Here is an 18,084-nt window from a genome sequence, read left to right as displayed (position 1 = left end):
GGATAGTGAGATAAATCAAAACAGTGAGATGTGAATCTTGAGTTAATGAGCGGTCATTGACCTGTGTTCACCAGACCATGAACACAAAGTCGGCCAGTCTTCATTAGTGTTCGGTTGCTGGACTTTTATGGCATGAACCATTCCACGAGGGTCCAGTCTAGCCATTGTGGCTACCTGACAGTAGAACAAACTCACTTATAAACACACTTAGTTTATTGCTAAGGGAATCCCCGAGTTGACACGAGTTGTCGCGGGTTGGTAAATGCTCGCCATTAATGAAGTCATTGTTTGTGGATTGTGAAGATATATTCGTTTTAAAGGGGCACTGATCTAACGCAATTCCCCGGACTGGTTGTTGCCTTTGTTATTGTTTTTTTCCCCGGTGAGTATCCGGATGATACGCAACGCAACTGAGCGTGACCAGAGACTGGGCTACCGTCTGCAAAGACAGCTAAATAAACTTGGAGGCTGGAGGCAATATTTCTTTTACGCATTTTTGCATAAACACTGATTGGTTAACTGTGATCCATAAAGATTTCGACAAAGGGCGCACGTTAATTAATTTCTTCAGCCTAAACAAACAGACAAAAAGAACAAGGGAGCTCATCGGATGTCGTCATTTAGAAATACCCCAGATGGTTATAGTTTAATACTAAAAAAAGTATCTATGCAGTGAAAGCCTTTTCGGATTTTGGCTTGCGTCGATAATACGATTACTACTCCCTTGTTGTCATCCACGTTTTCTCGTATAACCCTACACTTGTGTATTTGTCGTCATTCACTTGATGCTCAGTTAATGAATTTATTACAGGTACAATAAGTGGTAGCACCACTTAGATTACCTGACAAAGGTTCCCATTTGGCATTTATTGTGTCTAGGGTAATTATTCAATCTAAATCCAGGTTTGAAGTGAGGTGAAATGTGTATTATGTAATATGCACGTGGCAGCCCAGCAAGAGATGAATGATCATTTGATTTACTTTTTTTTGTAAATCAGTCCTAGTCATCAAAGGATTAACAGAAAATACGTTGATTGATTAATCAGTGTTATCTTGCACAGTGGATATGTCAAGAGTGAGTGTTTACATGTCTAGGTTTACTAAAACAAAGGGAATACACTCATATCATGGCGTGAAGTGCCGATGTAAAAACAACATACTTTGTTCAAAGGGTTAACTGATAATACGTTGATTGATTGCTCATTGTTATCTATCACTCAATGGATTTTTTAGGAACCGTGGATGTTATGAAAAAAGGGCTTTCTCAGCCGACCATTGAGACTTGACACCTATGTAAAATACCTGAAACAATCCAAGTGATCAGTTGAGAAACGAACACGGGTTATATCCCGAAACGATATATATCTTTTAAATATTTGATTGTTACTGAGACACGTGACATCGAATAAGTTTCTTTGTACAGCTGCAGACGAGTGGGATATTGTTCCTTTGTGTGGATATTCACGGATACATTCCTCGAACAGGTAAGCTGCCTAAAATTTATACACATAAATTTGGTAGGTTGTAATTATGATATTTGCATTTTGTTTTCCTTCATTTGTACCGATTCGTTCTTGTTTCTCTACGTCTTGGTTGGGAAATTCTTCAATGAGCGATAGACGTTTTTTGACAGGTCTTTTCCTTTGTAAGCGTGTATATATTACCGTCAATTTGTAAAATGTGATTCTCTCAGGCAATTTATAAAATGTGTAAATATTTCAGTCATTTTGACTAAAAAATCTGTCCAGATTGATTAAGACGATCAAAAGTTAAAAAAATATACACACTATAAAAAAAGCAATGCTCAGGTGAAATATTGCTTTGTGTTGCAAGTCAAGAAAGTGTCAACGAAAATCGCAAAATTACCAAGCAAGTGACTTAACAAAACTTCGTCACCATTACCGATGCTACCCACAAAGATACCTACATTTCCTTATTATCTCGAAAACTGTATTTCATTTTGTTGATCAATGTGACCATACGCCCTTATTACTACTACTCATAAAAGTGACTTATGCGCTTACGAATTGCGCAGCAGAGGTCGCGAACTAGTCTAGATTTCTGCTGTACATCCGGGTACTCACTGGGAAAAAACAATAACAAAGGCAACAAACAACCAGTCCCGGGGAATTGCGTTAGATCTGTGCCCCTTTAAGTTTTGCCCATGTTTCATTCAGGGTGACTGCAAATATAACGTTTTTCGTTCGCCAAATTTATGCTTTAGATAGTACAATTTGTCCCATTTTCCGACACCCCACTTTCTGTTTGGTATTTTGTAGAATTATTAAGAGAAAGTTTTGTGTGGGACTAAACATTTATCACTAATTCTAAGAGGATATTGGAAATGAATATGAACAGCCATTTTGTCTCACTGTTAATAGAATTTTAGATCTTCACAATCACCGGGTGTGACCATGTAGACAGAATCTCGTTAGGGTTTGTGATTTTTACATTTGCCCAATGACCATGGTGAGTATTGTTGGGGATACCAAAGGTGACAGTTTGGAATCGTGAAAAGATCACTAGAGGTGTTGATGGAGGTTGGACATGCAGTGTAGGCTGGCACCTCGTCTTTGTTTCACTCGGTATTTAAAACTTTGACCATTCACAGGTGCATTTGTATATTTACAATGGAGTTGTTTAGCATTCCCAGTATTTCTATACTATCTCACTGATTACTTGTTAATTGGTCACTGCAAGTGCCTTAATTATTTAAATTTCAGTGAACTGAGTTTATTCACATGTTAGCTTTCAAAGGTTGTGATGGATACTTGTATAATTCTCAGTTGAGTTTACTCACTAACTACTGTGAGCATTTTGGCATGACTTCTGTGCTTGTATAAACACAGTAACTGCTAAAAGCGGCGTAAAACCATGCTCTCTCTCAGTAACTGTTAATCCTCTGCATTGTGCTGGCAAATTGGGGATAAACCTGTGATGATCAAACTTAGTTAGAATCCTTGTTTATCTGTGACATCTTCCAACTGGTGACATTTTAGTAAACTTGAAAAGTGATGATGAATTTTAATATTCATATTATTATAGTTTTTCAAATTGTAAATAAAACTTTGATAAAATTGTGCTACACTCTCTGGAAAAATGTATTGTCTGTGGGTAAGTTTATATGTCACGTCACATCAGCATTTTTTCAGTTATATTGCGGCGAAATATTTGCCAGCTTTTGGGACTACATGTAACATGACTGCTTTTATATTTCTTTTACAGGTACTTGACTGCCTCGTTAATGCATGATCAATTAAAATTTTTATTGTGTAAACAAATCAGTCAAGTTTGCAACAAAAGATGAATAAGTTAATAAATTTGGACCGCAGTTACCGATTAAAAACTTAATGCTACCATCACACCAAAGTAGTTCTATCCTGTTCTACCCCGTTCTAGACAAAATACTAGAACGGGCTGTGATCACGGTAGAACAAGTAGTTTGGCGTAAATTACGATGCTAGTTTGTTTATAAGCAGTCCTCAATACGTCTATCTCGTTCTTAGCCAGTCTGCAGTCCGTTTGTATCCAGTTCAGATCGTGTAAAAGTGCCCGTTCACCTCATCCCGACAACGTTTCGAAGCAGTTGGAGCACGTCCGTAGCTGTTCTGAACCCGTTCTTAACCAGTTCAACCTCGTTCTACCCCGTTCACAATACGTCAAGCCAGTCCTAACTAATTCTTAACCCGACCAACTCGTTCGCAGTATGTCCTCATCTCGTCCCAAATGCGTGGCCCAACTCCTATGGATACCGAGCACGATGTTGTCAGTCTTCATTCAAGTTCAGGGATCCAAACTGTAAACATCATGCCTCCAAAGAGAAGTCGACCCGGTCGGTGTGCACACGTACACACCGTTTGTTTTGAGTACATTGTCAATCCGACTAATTGCAGAACGGGATGGATGGGATAAAATTTTGAGCAGACTCAACGTTCTAGAGCACCCTCCCTGTCTGAGCCCGTCCATGACGTTCGTAAAAAGACTGTCAATAGTAACTACTACGTCCACTACGTTCATATACAGGTGGAGCCCGTTCGACAACATTTTTACGAACGTATTGAGAACTAGTTTGGTGTGATAGGGGTATAAGACATAGAGACAGGTCGTCGATATATATAACAAACGTTATGGTCCTGTTAAGACGATTGACAGATAGAACGTTGGAGTAAATGACCCTATATAGTAGGGTCAATCACTTTTGACATGTTTAAACTCACCTTCAGGCACATGACAAGTCAAAGCTGGCCGCCCTGATTACGTTCTTATGTTTGACAGCAACTATGCCCGTGAATTTCAGAGAAAGATATGATTTTTACTTTGATGTTATTACAATAAGCGAAAATGTCTTCAAAGTCCACAGTTTGTTTAATAGTACAAAAATAAGAGTGTTAAAAAACTTTTTCTTTTATTGAACGCAATATTTGAACTGTTTTGCTGTAAATAATCTAGCCTGCTGCCTATGTAACTTAAACATATTTATGTATGATCTTCATATGCCACGTCTTATGACCTCTATTATCCCTGCTGACGCTATCATTATGTTCAATTTCAGTCTGGCACTCCAAGCGCGTATAAGGATCATACATGTGTTGATAAACCACACTGACGCATATACATTTTTGTAGATATAGAAACATTCCAGCTAGTTAATTGTGGATACACTGGGCACATATACATAAGAAAACCCCGTGACCGATGAATTGGTACCTTGATATGCAACAAGAAAGAATCTTGTTTATTTCCAGGCCCTCCTGATCATGGTTTACTCCTACTTCATGCATGGTTAGAGGCAAGATCAAAGGCGCCGTCCAGCATTTATTAGACAACAGACAGGGTTGTCTGTTTCGCTTTGAACCACCATCCCCACCCTGTTGGTAGGGGTTATCTAATTGTTGAGCACATAACTGTGTCCAGTCTACCGCGGGGTTTGACGCGGTGTCAGTGTGAAATGGTTTTGTGATAGTTGTGCAAATATGCGTTGTGTATCGTATATTTTTGTTACTAACTATCCTCTAATTTCCTAAAAGAAAACGGATATTACCAACAGTAAGTTAGCCAACTGGCATACCCACTGCCTGCTACATTCCTTATATAGGCAAAACGGTCCTGTTTGTGTGTGCTGGACCTAACATCTGAAGACTAATAAAGTCAATTTGAAGACAGTACATACTATGGAGCCGAAAGGTAATATGACCAGAACGCATCTGCTGTGTATAAGAGGATGTCTATGACCTGAAATGTTATAACGTAAGATCGTGAGGGCGAAACATTAATGTAGATACACGAGAGTTGGGACACTGGCTGTGTAACACCAAGACATGCGGTTTGAAATCAGTCACTGACATTAGAGATAATGTTAATTATACACACAATTTTGCTTTCATATGAAGCATTATGAGAACTGGGGAGCCAATATGCAAGTACTACATGCATTCCAACACGGAAGAAATTTATAGTTGATATTGTATATTTTTCCATCAATCTGAACACATGTATATCAAAATAGCAAATAAACAAGTCCATGGAAAATGCTTTGTTGCACGATAATGTTTTTTTGCTTTCACTTTGACATTATATATCATAACGGAATAAGAGAAGGTTTGGCATTCCTCTTGAAAGTACTAAAATAACAACTGGAGTTTACTGAACAGAGCGTTTTTATGATAAAAACATTGACTATTAATTTCTTCTCTCATTTTCCAATGTAGTTCACTTTAAATATCGTCTCTTTTTCGAAAAATGTTAACATGATCACAAGGTAATGAGCCTGTTGAATGTCAAATCCATCTGTCAAATCCATCACGTTCAGGAAAATATTTCCTTTCTCCCTTAATCCCATCTTTTATGCATGTAAAACATATACTTAGTGAGAGCTTTATATAATCCATACAATAAACTTATGTTCATTCATTATGATATTGATGGGTGTAGGGAACAGTCCCTTTGAATTTTATGATTTAACACACGCACATTTAGGTACAGTTTGACAGATTATAATAATATGAATATGAAAAAAGCATCATCACTTCCCAAGTTCACTACAATGTCACCAGTGGGAAGTTGTCGGGGATAAACCCGGATTCTAACCAAGTCTGATCTTTGTTTACCGTGGAATGCATAAACTGGTTGAGTGACTTCTTTCCATCAGAATTACACACAGAGAAAGAAAGGGCTAAAAATCCTGAGGATATCCTGTATAGATGGTATTAAGTTTTCACTACCAATGTCCTCTAATAATAAAATGTTCCATTTGACATCACTAAGCACCAATACTCAGCAGGATCATTCAGGCATTTGTAAAAATCACCTCTAATGTGAAACCCCCAGTGATTGTTAAGATAACAAATCCTATCTGTAGTCAGACAACATGACAGTCTATATTCATTTCCAATATCCTCCAGTAAATAGTGGTTAATGCCAGAATAACACCCTCTGAAAAGAAACATCCAGTCCCTTACTTACTAACTTTCTTACTTTGGATATTTTACGTGCACTTTCCGACTGATGCATATTTTGCACACGGGCCTGGCCAGGCGTTTTAATGTGTTTCCGAAAGGGGCGAAAGTGGTGTTTGCAACCCAGGAGAGGGCTTTAGGGGTTGCTTATATAGATTTTTGGAATTTTGAGATTTGGAATAGATGCCGATGGGGTTTGGGAGGAGAGCTAAGGGAGTTGGGTGTGGTGGTTGTTTGTTTATTTATGTGATTTTGATTTGGTAGTTTATTGGGTTTTTAAATGCGATGTTTTAGTTCCGTTTTGATTAACAACATGCCTAAGGCCTCGAAGTTTTCTAGTTTATTTTGTGGGTTTAGTATTGCTTCTCGGGTAAGAGCCTTATTTAGATTGAGGGTGGTTTTAGTGTGGTTCGGTGTGTTAGGTAGTGTGTGCAGTGTATGAGTGCGTGTTCTGGGGTTTCTAGTTGTTTGCAGTGTGGGCAGTTACCTGTAGTGTGTTTTTTAATTTTTTTTGAGGTGGTTATTTAGGTTGGTGTGTCCTGTTTGTAGTTAAGTGATTACTCTGTCATTTTATTTGATGGATGGAGAATTTTTGGTTTGGTTAGTGGTTTTCTGAGTACTTTTTTGATTTGGCTATTTGAATTTAGATATAGGTTATACACTTTTGATTTCTGATTTTGAGATGGGTAAGTTTAAGCTTTTTTCAGGTATTTTGAGGGATAATTTAGCTGCTTTATCGGCATTTTCATTACCGTATATTCCTACGTGGGCAGGGATCCATAAGAATGTTATTTGTTTGCCTGCCTTAGTTAGGTCGTTGGAGCTTTTAAGTATTTGATTTAATAATTTAGGTCGGTTTTTGGTGTTTTTCTTTTGGAGGGCTTGCAGTCTACTTAAGAGTCAGTAAGTACATGTATTAGGATTTTTTTTGTGGTTTTTGGATTCTTGATTATGGAGGGCTGAAGCCATGCCCATTAGTTCTGCCGTGAATCTTGATTGATTGTTTAGCAGTTGGAAGGACTGTGTGGTTTTAGTTGGTTGTGTGGTATGGACTCCAAAACCTGTGTGTTTGGAGATCGGATCTAAAGATTCGTCCGTGTATATGTGACACCAATTTGGCCAATTTTCGTGTATGTATGCTAGTGTGGTGGTTTTAGCTATGTTTGGGTCGGTTTGTTTGTTCATTTGGCTAGCTAGTGTTGTGTCTATTTTGGGTATTTTAAGTTTTTGGGTGAAGATATTTGATTGTTTGCAGTTTTGTTTGAGATTGTTTATTTGGTGTTCGTTTAGGTAGTTTGTCATCGTTTGGGATATTGGGGTAAGTAGGGGGTGTTTACGAGCTAGAGCTTGGTTCTTGGGACTGATGTTTTTGTTTATTAGGTTTTGGATGAGAGGGTTTGATTGGGACGCGGCCCAGAAATTTATGCTTAGCTGTTCCCTACATAGACTTAGTGGCATTTCTCCTGTTAGGGCCTGAAGTGTAGGAAGTACCATGTTGGGTCCCTGTAATTAGTTTTAGAGCCTGATATATTGAGTCTAGCTTTTTAGATAGAGAGTTGTTTAGGGTGTTGTATATGGCGCAGCCGTAGTCTAGTTTTGATCTGATTAGTGATATGTAGAGTGAGAGGAGGGTATCTTTGGAGGCCCCCCAGTTAGAGCCAGTTAGGCATTTTAGTGTGTTTAGGTCTTTACTGCATTTAGTTGTTAGGTTTTGGATGTGAGTATCCCAGGAGAGATGTTCATTGAAAATTAGTCCTAAGAATTTGGTTGTTTTTGAAATTTGATTGTTTGGTTGTTTAGCTGGAGGATTGGAGAGGTGGGTTTCATTTTTTTTTATGTTTAAATACTATTCCTGTTGTTTTTTCTGAGTTAAGGGAGAAGCCCCATTTGTCAGCCCATTGTTGTATTTTGTTTAGAGATTTTTGGAGTAAATGTTTGGCCATTTTGATGCTTTTAGTGCAGATCCAGATGGCTCCATCATCCATGAATTTTGATGTGTTTACTTTAGGGGATAGGCCCTTGAATAGATCATTTATCATTATATTGAAGAGGGTTGGGCTGAGGATACTGCCCTGGGGAGAGCCATTTTCTAGGGGACATTGGTCTGATAGTCTTTGGTCTATACCCACAGTTATTTTACGATTGTTTAGGAAGTCCTGGATGTAGTTTATTATCTGACCTTTGAGTCCTATTTTTTTAAGTTTTTGTATTAGCCCGTCGTGCCATACCATGTCGAAAGCTTTAGAGAAGTCTAAGAAGATGCCTGTGGTATATTGTTTGTTGAGTTGTCCTGTCTTAATATCCTGCTCTAGTCGGGCGAGGTTATCTAGGATTGAGCTGCCAGGAGTGAAACCACTTTGATCTGGGTTTATCTATTTTTAGCCATTGATTCCATTACTTTACATAAGTTTGAAGTTAGGGATATTGGTCTATATGAGTTAGCTTGATTAGCTGGTTTGTTTGGTTTAGGGATTGGTATGACTAGGGCCTGTTTCCAGGGAGTAGGTACTTGTCCGTTTAGGTAGATGAGATTGTATAGTTTGAGTAGTGTCTAGAGTAGTTTAGGGGGGAGTTTTTTTTAATTATTTGGTAAGAAGTTAGGTCTAATCCTGGGGCTGTGCCCTTCCTCTTTTGAATTAGGTAGAGGAGCTCCTCCATAGTGTAGGTTTGGTTTATTTCTAGGTTGTTATTGTTTGGTTCTTTTTTCGGGTTTTTTTTTTTCTGTTTTAAGTTTATCTTGGAATTTTTGGCTGAAATTGTTGTTACTGCTTATGGACGAAAAGTGGTTGGCTTCGGTTGCTACCTTTAGGGCTAGGTTAAAGGTATCGTAATTGAGTGTTGTTAATTTTAGCCGGTGTGCTACTGTGTGGAAGGATTTAGAGCTAGCATTTGGGTTTATTTCTTTAAGCATGTAGGCGAGTAGGAGAGTTAAGTTATTTAGTTTGTTGTTTGACATTTTTTGGTTTATCTTATCGTACCTAGTGGGTTGGTTATTATTTAAGAGTACCAGGTCGTTTGTTTCTATCCATTCGGAGATTAGTTTGCCATGATTATCTCTTTAATCATCTATGCTCCAGGTAGGATGGTGGGCGTTAAAGTCTCCTAGGAATATAGTTGGTTTGTTGTCTATTTGGAGAAGTTTGTTTAGATCCTCAGGTTGGATTTTTTGTTCTACCCAGTGGTATATATTGATGATATTTATCTTTTGGTTATTTAATGTTATTTGAATGCCGTTAGCTTACTAGGTTTGGTGTGTTTATTTTAATTTCCTTGTAGTTTATATCTTCCCTGATAAGTATTATTAGTCCTTCTGCTGCTCTTTCTGTTTTGGGTTTGTCTCGATCTGTTATAGTTTGGTAGTTTGAATTTGGATTTTTTTTTAGAGAATTTAGTCTCCAGAATACAAGCAATATGTGGGCCTTTATCTTGTTTAAATTATGCTTTTAGTTGATAGCCGTGGGAGTTGAGTCCATAGGCATGCCACTGAAATATATTTAGACCTTCCATTATTTGGGGCTGAGTGGTTGGTGGTTTAGTTTAGGTTTAGATTTAGGTTTTAGACTTTCGGTTGCTACCTTTAGGGCTAGGTTAAAGGTATCGTAATTGAGTGTTGTTAATTTTAGCCGGTGTGCTACTGTGTGGAAGGATTTAGAGCTAGCATTTGGGTTTATTTCTTTAAGCATGTAGGCGAATAGGAGAGTTAAGTTATTTAGTTTGTTGTTTGATAGTGGTTGAGGTCTGTGTTTAGCATATCTAGTTTTGGGGGGAGCTGAGTGGGTGATCTCATTAATGTCCTCTGTGGTTGAGAAATCATTTTCTACGGTTTGATTAGGTTTGGTTTCCTCACACTCCATGGGGGTGGTTTGCGTGCTTGGTTGTGTTTGTATGTTGGGTCTGTCTGTGGTTTCCCTGCTGTCTGAGTTTTCGGGTTGTGCTTGCTTGGGTTTGGTTGTAGCTGCCATGGGGGCTGTGGTGTGTATGGTGTTTGGTTGTGTTGTGGTAGTGGGGTTGCGATTTGATTTGCGTGCAGGTGGTGATGTAGTGTTTGGTGGTAGTAAGGGGGAGAATTGTGGAGGGTGTGTGTGGAGGGTGTGAGGGATGTGTGTTTTGAGTGTGGGGTGTGCTTCTTGCGGGGTATCTCCCCATAGAGAGTCTGGTAGTATGATTTGGTGTGTGTGGGGGATGTTGTTAGGTTGAGGTGTGGGTAGGAGAGGTTGGTTTGTGTGAGGTTTATTTCTAGGTTGTTATTGTTTGGTTCTTTTTTCGGGTTTGTTTTCTGTTTTAAGTTTATCTTGGAATTTTTGGCTGAAATTGTTGTTACTGCTTACGGACGAAAAATGGTTGGCGAGATTGTTTGCCTTTTCGGCGGGGTTGGTTGAATTGTTAATGTTAGTTTTTTTTTATGTCGTTTTAGCCTCTAATGGTGTGGATTTTGCGCCAGACCGTTCTGGCATCTGTACGGTTATTTATACCTTCGCAGAATTTTTTCCAGTCTTTGCTTTTTGCTATTTTGACTAGTTTTTTAATCTGGTGGTTTAGTTCGTTGGCTATGTTTAGATGTTTGTAGTCGCGTTTTGCTTTATTGAAGGCTGATTTACGTTTCCGTCTAGTTAGCTCTATTTCCTCATTCCACCATGGTACCGTGGGTTTGCCTGTTTTAGATGTTTTGAAGGGGATGGAGGTTTTAGCTGCGTTTATTATATAGTCTGTTAGGTTTTTGCAGTAGGTTTCTGGATCATTATTTTCTATTTCATTTAAGTTAGCCTCATTACAGATGTCTTGGAATTGGTCCCAATTAGCTTTGTTATACTGGAATTTTGGTTCTTGGTTTTCTGTTTGGATTGGTACGTTTGTATTTCCTATGGTTATGTTTATGGGGAAGTGATCACTACCTAGTGGGTCATCGTGTACTTCCCATTGGGTACTTTGGGCTAGATCTGCGGTGCAAATAGTTAGGTCGATAGCCGACATTTTTTGGTTTATCTTATCGTACCTAGTGGGTTGGTTATTATTTAAGAGTACCAGGTCATTTGTTTCTATCCATTCGGAGATTAGTTTGCCATGATTATCTCTTTAATCATCTATGCTCCAGGTAGGATGGTGGGCGTTAAAGTCTCCTAGGAATATAGTTGGTTTGTTGTCTATTTGGAGAAGTTTGTTTAGATCCTCAGGTTGGATTTTTTGTTCTACCCAGTGGTATATATTGATGATATTTATCTTTTGGTTATTTAATGTTATTTGAATGCCGTTAGCTTACTAGGTTTGGTGTGTTTATTTTAATTTCCTTGTAGTTTATATCTTCCCTGATAAGTATTATTAGTCCTTCTGCTGCTCTTTCTGTTTTGGGTTTGTCTCGATCTGTTATAGTTTGGTAGTTTGAATTTGGATTTTTTTTTAGAGAATTTAGTCTCCAGAATACAAGCAATATGTGGGCCTTTATCTTGTTTAAATTATGCTTTTAGTTGATAGCCGTGGGAGTTGAGTCCATAGGCATGCCACTGAAATATATTTAGACCTTCCATTATTTGGGGCTGAGTGGTTGGTGGTTTAGTTTAGGTTTAGATTTAGGTTTTAGACTTTCGGTTGCTACCTTTAGGGCTAGGTTAAAGGTATCGTAATTGAGTGTTGTTAATTTTAGCCGGTGTGCTACTGTGTGGAAGGATTTAGAGCTAGCATTTGGGTTTATTTCTTTAAGCATGTAGGCGAATAGGAGAGTTAAGTTATTTAGTTTGTTGTTTGATAGTGGTTGAGGTCTGTGTTTAGCATATCTAGTTTTGGGGGGAGCTGAGTGGGTGATCTCATTAATGTCCTCTGTGGTTGAGAAATCATTTTCTTCGGTTTGATTAGGTTTGGTTTCCTCACACTCCATGGGGGTGGTTTGCGTGCTTGGTTGTGTTTGTATGTTGGGTCTGTCTGTGGTTTCCCTGCTGTCTGAGTTTTCGGGTTGTGCTTGCTTGGGTTTGGTTGTAGCTGCCATGGGGGCTGTGGTGTGTATGGTGTTTGGTTGTGTTGTGGTGGTGGGGTTGCGATTTGATTTGCGTGCAGGTGGTGATGTAGTGTTTGGTGGTAGTAAGGGGGAGAATTGTGGAGGGTGTGTGTGGAGGGTGTGAGGGATGTGTGTTTTGAGTGTGGGGTGTGCTTCTTGCGGGGTATCTCCCCATAGAGAGTCTGGTAGTATGATTTGGTGTGTGTGGGGGATGTTGTTAGGTTGAGGTGTGGATATAGGAGAGGTTGGTTTGTGTGAGGTGTATGCAGTGTTTGTCTTTTAGTTTGTAGTTTGGCCGTGTCTATGTTGATGTGTTTGTTGGCCTGTTGTGTTAGGGTGTGTCTGTGTGGGCATTGGTTGGAGAGTGAGGAGTGTTTATTTCTTTTACAGTGTATGCACCAGGGTGTGCATGTCCCTGGGCAGTCAGTTTGCGCACATTTTTTGCATTTAGATTTTTGGTATGTGCATTGATTGCCTGTGTAATTGTATTGAAGACAGTTTGATCGTTGTTTAACTCGTTTTTGTATGGTTTTACTTCTAGTTTAGTGGCCGCTCTGAAGGAGATATGCTTAGAGGCCTCTGGGTATTTAGTGGATTTGTTGAAGTTTGGAGTAGGGGTTATTTTACCATTTCTGTTTGAAGTAATTCTACGGGTGCTAGCGATTTTAGGTTGGGGATACATGTCTTGGTTTTGGTTTGCCTCTTTAGTGTACATTTCCAGGTCTTCGGTAGTTTCTTTTGGATTAACCCTAATTACTCCTCTAGTGAAAAGCTGCCAGTTAGGGGTTTGGTGGGTTACTGTAAATTGAAATATTTGCATGATTTTTTAGCTGCGTTGAATGAGTCCTAGTTTAGGAAGATTATTTGGAATCCTTTGTTTGCCTGTTTAATTTTGTCAAAGTGGATTTTTTTTCTGTTTGAACCATATCCCTATTTTATTTGCTGTTAGCGATTTGGAGGGTACCTTTATGGGGCCGGTTGCGCAGAAGTAGAGAGCGAAAGTTTGGAAGGATGCAGGAGAGATGGAGGGTGAAGGTGTGGTATTGGAGGTGTCCAGTTTCCTTTTGGGGGGGTTGGTTGTTGGAGTGGGCAAATCGGCTGTTTTGGTGGGGGAGGCAACTAGGGTTTTTGAGCCGAATTCATCGGGTATGAGTACGTCGATTGCCCACTTGGAAGTGTTGTGTGTTTCCGAGGTGTAGGTGAGTCGGTTTGGTGGATGTCTACCTGAATGATGTGGCGAGTGTCGGACATGTTGCTGGTGTTGAGACGAGGTGAGAGGATGTAGTGAGTGAGTTTGTATGGAGTGAATAGTAGTAAGTGAGTGGAGTTTGGATGGGTGTTTGTTTTAGGGAAGGATAGCGTGGACTAGTGTGTTGTTGAAATGTGTTTAGGGTTTTAGTTTGTTTTTGTAAGGGTTTGGAGAAAGTAGTTTGTTTGGTTGGGAGGTTTAAGTTTTTGAGTTTATGGGCTTGGGTGTGATTTAAGTTAGGTGAGCTTGGTGAGGATGTGTGTGTGCTTTGATAATTACCGGAGGTTCCTCCTTTTGCTGGCTATCAGTGAAACTATGCTGGCTTGGGAGGCTTTGCTGGGTGTGAGTGGCTTGGTGGCTGGAGGTTTGGTGGCTTGGAAGGCTGGAGAGGTGTTGCTAGTTTGGAGTACAAACCTCTACCAGTCCCCCACCAAACCTCCTCTTATTGACTTTTACCATAAACAAACAAAAAGTGGGGTGTGGGGAAATGTCCAGTATTGAATATCAAGAGAACTATTTTTTCATTACGAAATACTATATACCCTTATGGACCTTCTATTATGAGAAATTCATCTTCTTGTAGACCATTTAATTTCAACGGTTATATGCTACTTACATTTAAATGTATCACATTACATTACATTATTGAGTATAGTAAAGATTTATAGGTATATATGTTGACTATAAATTATAAATGATGTACTTTTGTTATTATGGATATATCAAATATAATACTAGAACATATGGATTTTGTTACAGAGGGAGACAATTTTAAATACATGTATAGATAAAATTAATCCCTAATATATTAGTAATATATAGCTTTGTTAGATGTAAAGCATAGCAGGATATAGTAATATAAACAGTTAGGCTGTTTTTCAGTATGAGGGGCTTGCTAAATAAAGGAAAACTGAAGTGAAGCCCAGCTTCAACATTCATATATTTTTATGTTAACATGTTTTATAACGTTTGTACAAGAAACATATTCTCCAGCAAAAGTAATTAAGCATTAAGAAACCTGACAGACACTTTTAACGTTCAATCCGTAATCTGTAGGTTTGTTCATAGGGACAGGACGTCGATCTTTCTGAAGCATTGTTTTCACACAACAGGCGATAATCCCTAAGCTTACTCTGCTCCATTCGCCTTTTCAAAAAAAGATCTGCGAGTAGTTTCAGCTCTAGTGACCAACTGCGAGAGTAGGCTTCTTTCCCGGGAATACCTCGGCCTTCTGCACACACATAAATACACATACATAATTTACATACATTTAATCATACATACAGCCATACATACCATGCATACACACAGCCATGTAATCATACGTACATACTGAATAGGAAGCGTGTGTATTGATCTGTTGTCTTAATCACTGACCCATCAAGAGTGTCAGTCGGCATGTATCAAATCTTTATAACCAGTGAGATTGTGATAACTGTCACACCTGACTTATTTGTCTGAATGACACGTCTAAAAACAAGGGGTGAACCGTTACACAGTAACTTGGGGTAACGATTTTCTGTGTTATAGAATCAAAGTATCGTTGTGCTGCATGTGTATGGAGTACATATATCTCACGATGATATGTCATTCCTTAATCAGTACGATGTATGGCATAAGTATGTACACTTAAAAGTAGACACATGTCAACCAATATAATGACAGAGAGATAAATAAACGCAGGTCGGGTAAATATTATTACCTTGGTTAATTATAAGTTGCCATTTTTTAAACAGTTTTTCATAAGATGAAAGAAATGATGGTGCAGAAAAAAGACTAGCAATTAACACTATAACCGTGATGCAATCGCGTTACTTAATACAATCCACAAAGAACAATATATAGGGCGCTTTTTTACTATTTATTCGTTATATGATATCGATAATTCATTTATGGATACTAATGAATGAATTTATGTCACCCATTTGATTTTGTTTTATCATGAAATGTTTATTATTATGGCAAATTGGTTTTTAGATATCAATAACTAGATTTATTATCAAATGATGTACCTCATCATCTAAAATATCAAATACAGTATTGTATCTATAGCCTTCGACTCCTTGAAATTTATGCCCATTTTGTTAATAATTCGTGAAGATAGGTACAATATTGTAACATTTGCATCTATAGTCATATTCAGATGATGTCTCTACATATATGTAAGGGCAAGCTTCTTCCTTTTGTTTAGTCAGCAGCTTTCCTCCTGGCTATGGATGTGGAACACAGGCTTTAGGGTTACATATGAATCTTATTATCATTGTATTTTAATGCGATTTGAATATTATTATTTATTATCGTACTTACTTCATGTTTTAAATGAGACGTTTTATATTTATATGTCACCACAAATTACAATTATTGCTTGTAAGCTCAACACAATTGACAAATACTCTAAAAGATATGACTAGTAAACCATTAATATACGTTGAAAAATATATATTGTAAATGCCAGAATGATGCATCTAGGATCAAGTAGAAGATATATTGACAGCAGTGCTGGGAATTTATTCAACAAGCCCGTGAAAACAACACTGCTTTAGCTCAATGTTTACCACTCCTCACGCGCTCACGTCTACAGGTCTTTTACTGTGGTACTGTAATTAGTAGAACCCCCTCCCTCAAGTGTATCCTCCATGATATAACCTACTCTCATTAATTAAATGCTGCCCCTTCCCAGCGTCATGGCTATATATGGAGCTGAGACAAAGAGACACAACCATCATAAAGTAATTAGGGTCCAATAAAAACAATGCTCCCTGAAAGTCGTACAACAGGCATTTAATGTCAAATCACAAAAAAAAGCATTTGAATAGCAATAACATTTAACAGGATCCTGTATTCTCTTAACACCATAGCAAAACATCATGCAGAAGCCAGTACAACAGTACTCATATTTTCCAACAAAATCATATATGAAAATGAGACATCAGCAAGTACATATATTATAATGTGTATTAACATTTTTAGTCAGGAAATCAAAAGGTTATCTCCTTGTTACCGACTCCAGGTTCAGCTAAACATGGGTCCTCCTTTGGTCAAAAGTTTGTTCCCACTCTAATGAGTGTAACACGCATTGCACACGAGTAACGAACGGGGTGCACACCCGTGTTCAACGCGTTGCACATGGGTATCACATGCGTGGCGGACGGGTTCAACACGAGTGACCAACAGGGTGAATACGGGTTGTGTAACGCGTTGCCCTTGCATGTAAGGGGAATGAACTTCTAGGCAGTAGTGTAAAGGTAATCATGTCATTGTTTTGCACGCTGCAGTGCATGATATGGGGCTTATTGATGGATGTGTGCTATTTTTCTCGACGAAAAAGAAAACTAGGGATTTTCATAAAGAAATTATAGGAGGTGATGTGTTCATAGACTGGTTGGAACTTCAGCTATTGCCCATTTTAAACAAGGTCAGTGTCATTGTCATAGATAACGCCAGTTAATATAACGTCCGGGAATCAGATACTGTCGCCCAAACCATGAATAGTCTGAAGGCGACCATTCAGGAATATATGACATTGTCAACTTCAGACCATATGAAACGAAAGTTCAGCTCATGGAGAAAATTCGGCTGAATAAGGACCCTGTAAAGTACAGGACATATGTGCTTGCGGCACAACATGGTTACATTTTCTTATGTACGCCAGTCAGACATTGTGAGCTCAACCCTGTTGTGCCCATCTTAGCTAAGTGTAACGGGTTTGTGGCAAGACATAACACAACATTCAAAAGTACAGATTCATATACGTCATTAGTCTGTCTTACAGACCCTGATACAAATATATATCAAATATAGCCCATGCAAGTCTATAATGTTTGGCAAGTCTAGATAACTGCAGTATCAGGGTCTCTGAAAATGAAGAGAATCACTGGGCTCCCTTTTTATTATATTTTATTAAGATAACTGAACAACTGTTTTTTCTGCACGATATGTTCATTTCAGAGACTAGATGTTAGTCTAATATGTCATCAGTGGAGATAAATGCTACCTCAAGAAACCATCTGTAGAACATCAAATACTTCTGGATTCCCAAACTGCAACCTTCCAATACTCATCCCGTTTCATAGCTCTGAACTAGTCCATCATGTTTCCAAGCAAATATAATGCGGTACTTATCCTAAATTGCTACCCCCAGAACGCACATCAGTTAAATACAATAACAGCAATATTTTGAGACCACCCCCAACTTGGTGACATTTGCACCTGTGAGAATGCACGGGACAGTGTGAGGTCATCATCTCGGGATAGGTGTTAGGTAATTACCTCAGGTTTTTGGCTATTTCATACATGCATGACAACACACACAAATTTAAGTTGATCATCATTTTACCAGTAAAAGTACATTTTAAAAGTAATCACAGTGTCAGTTAGGTCAGGCTAGATTAGAG

At 38.5% G+C, this 18,084-nt stretch overlaps 1 protein-coding gene across 1 annotated transcript in view; it reads left to right on the top strand.

The window, feature by feature from the left end:
• Positions 1-18,084, top strand: part of LOC139473602 (E3 ubiquitin-protein ligase rnf213-alpha-like) — a 351,622-nt gene that overhangs the window by 63,480 nt on the left and 270,058 nt on the right. The window lies entirely within an intron of this gene.

The sequence above is a fragment of the Haliotis cracherodii genome, unplaced genomic scaffold (assembly GCF_022045235.1).
Source record: "Haliotis cracherodii isolate W230 unplaced genomic scaffold, xgHalCrac1.p SCAF_3, whole genome shotgun sequence".
NCBI lineage: Eukaryota > Metazoa > Mollusca > Gastropoda > Lepetellida > Haliotidae > Haliotis > Haliotis cracherodii.
The sequence above is the reverse complement of the archived record's forward strand: the minus strand, read 5'-3'. Positions and strand labels throughout refer to the sequence as shown.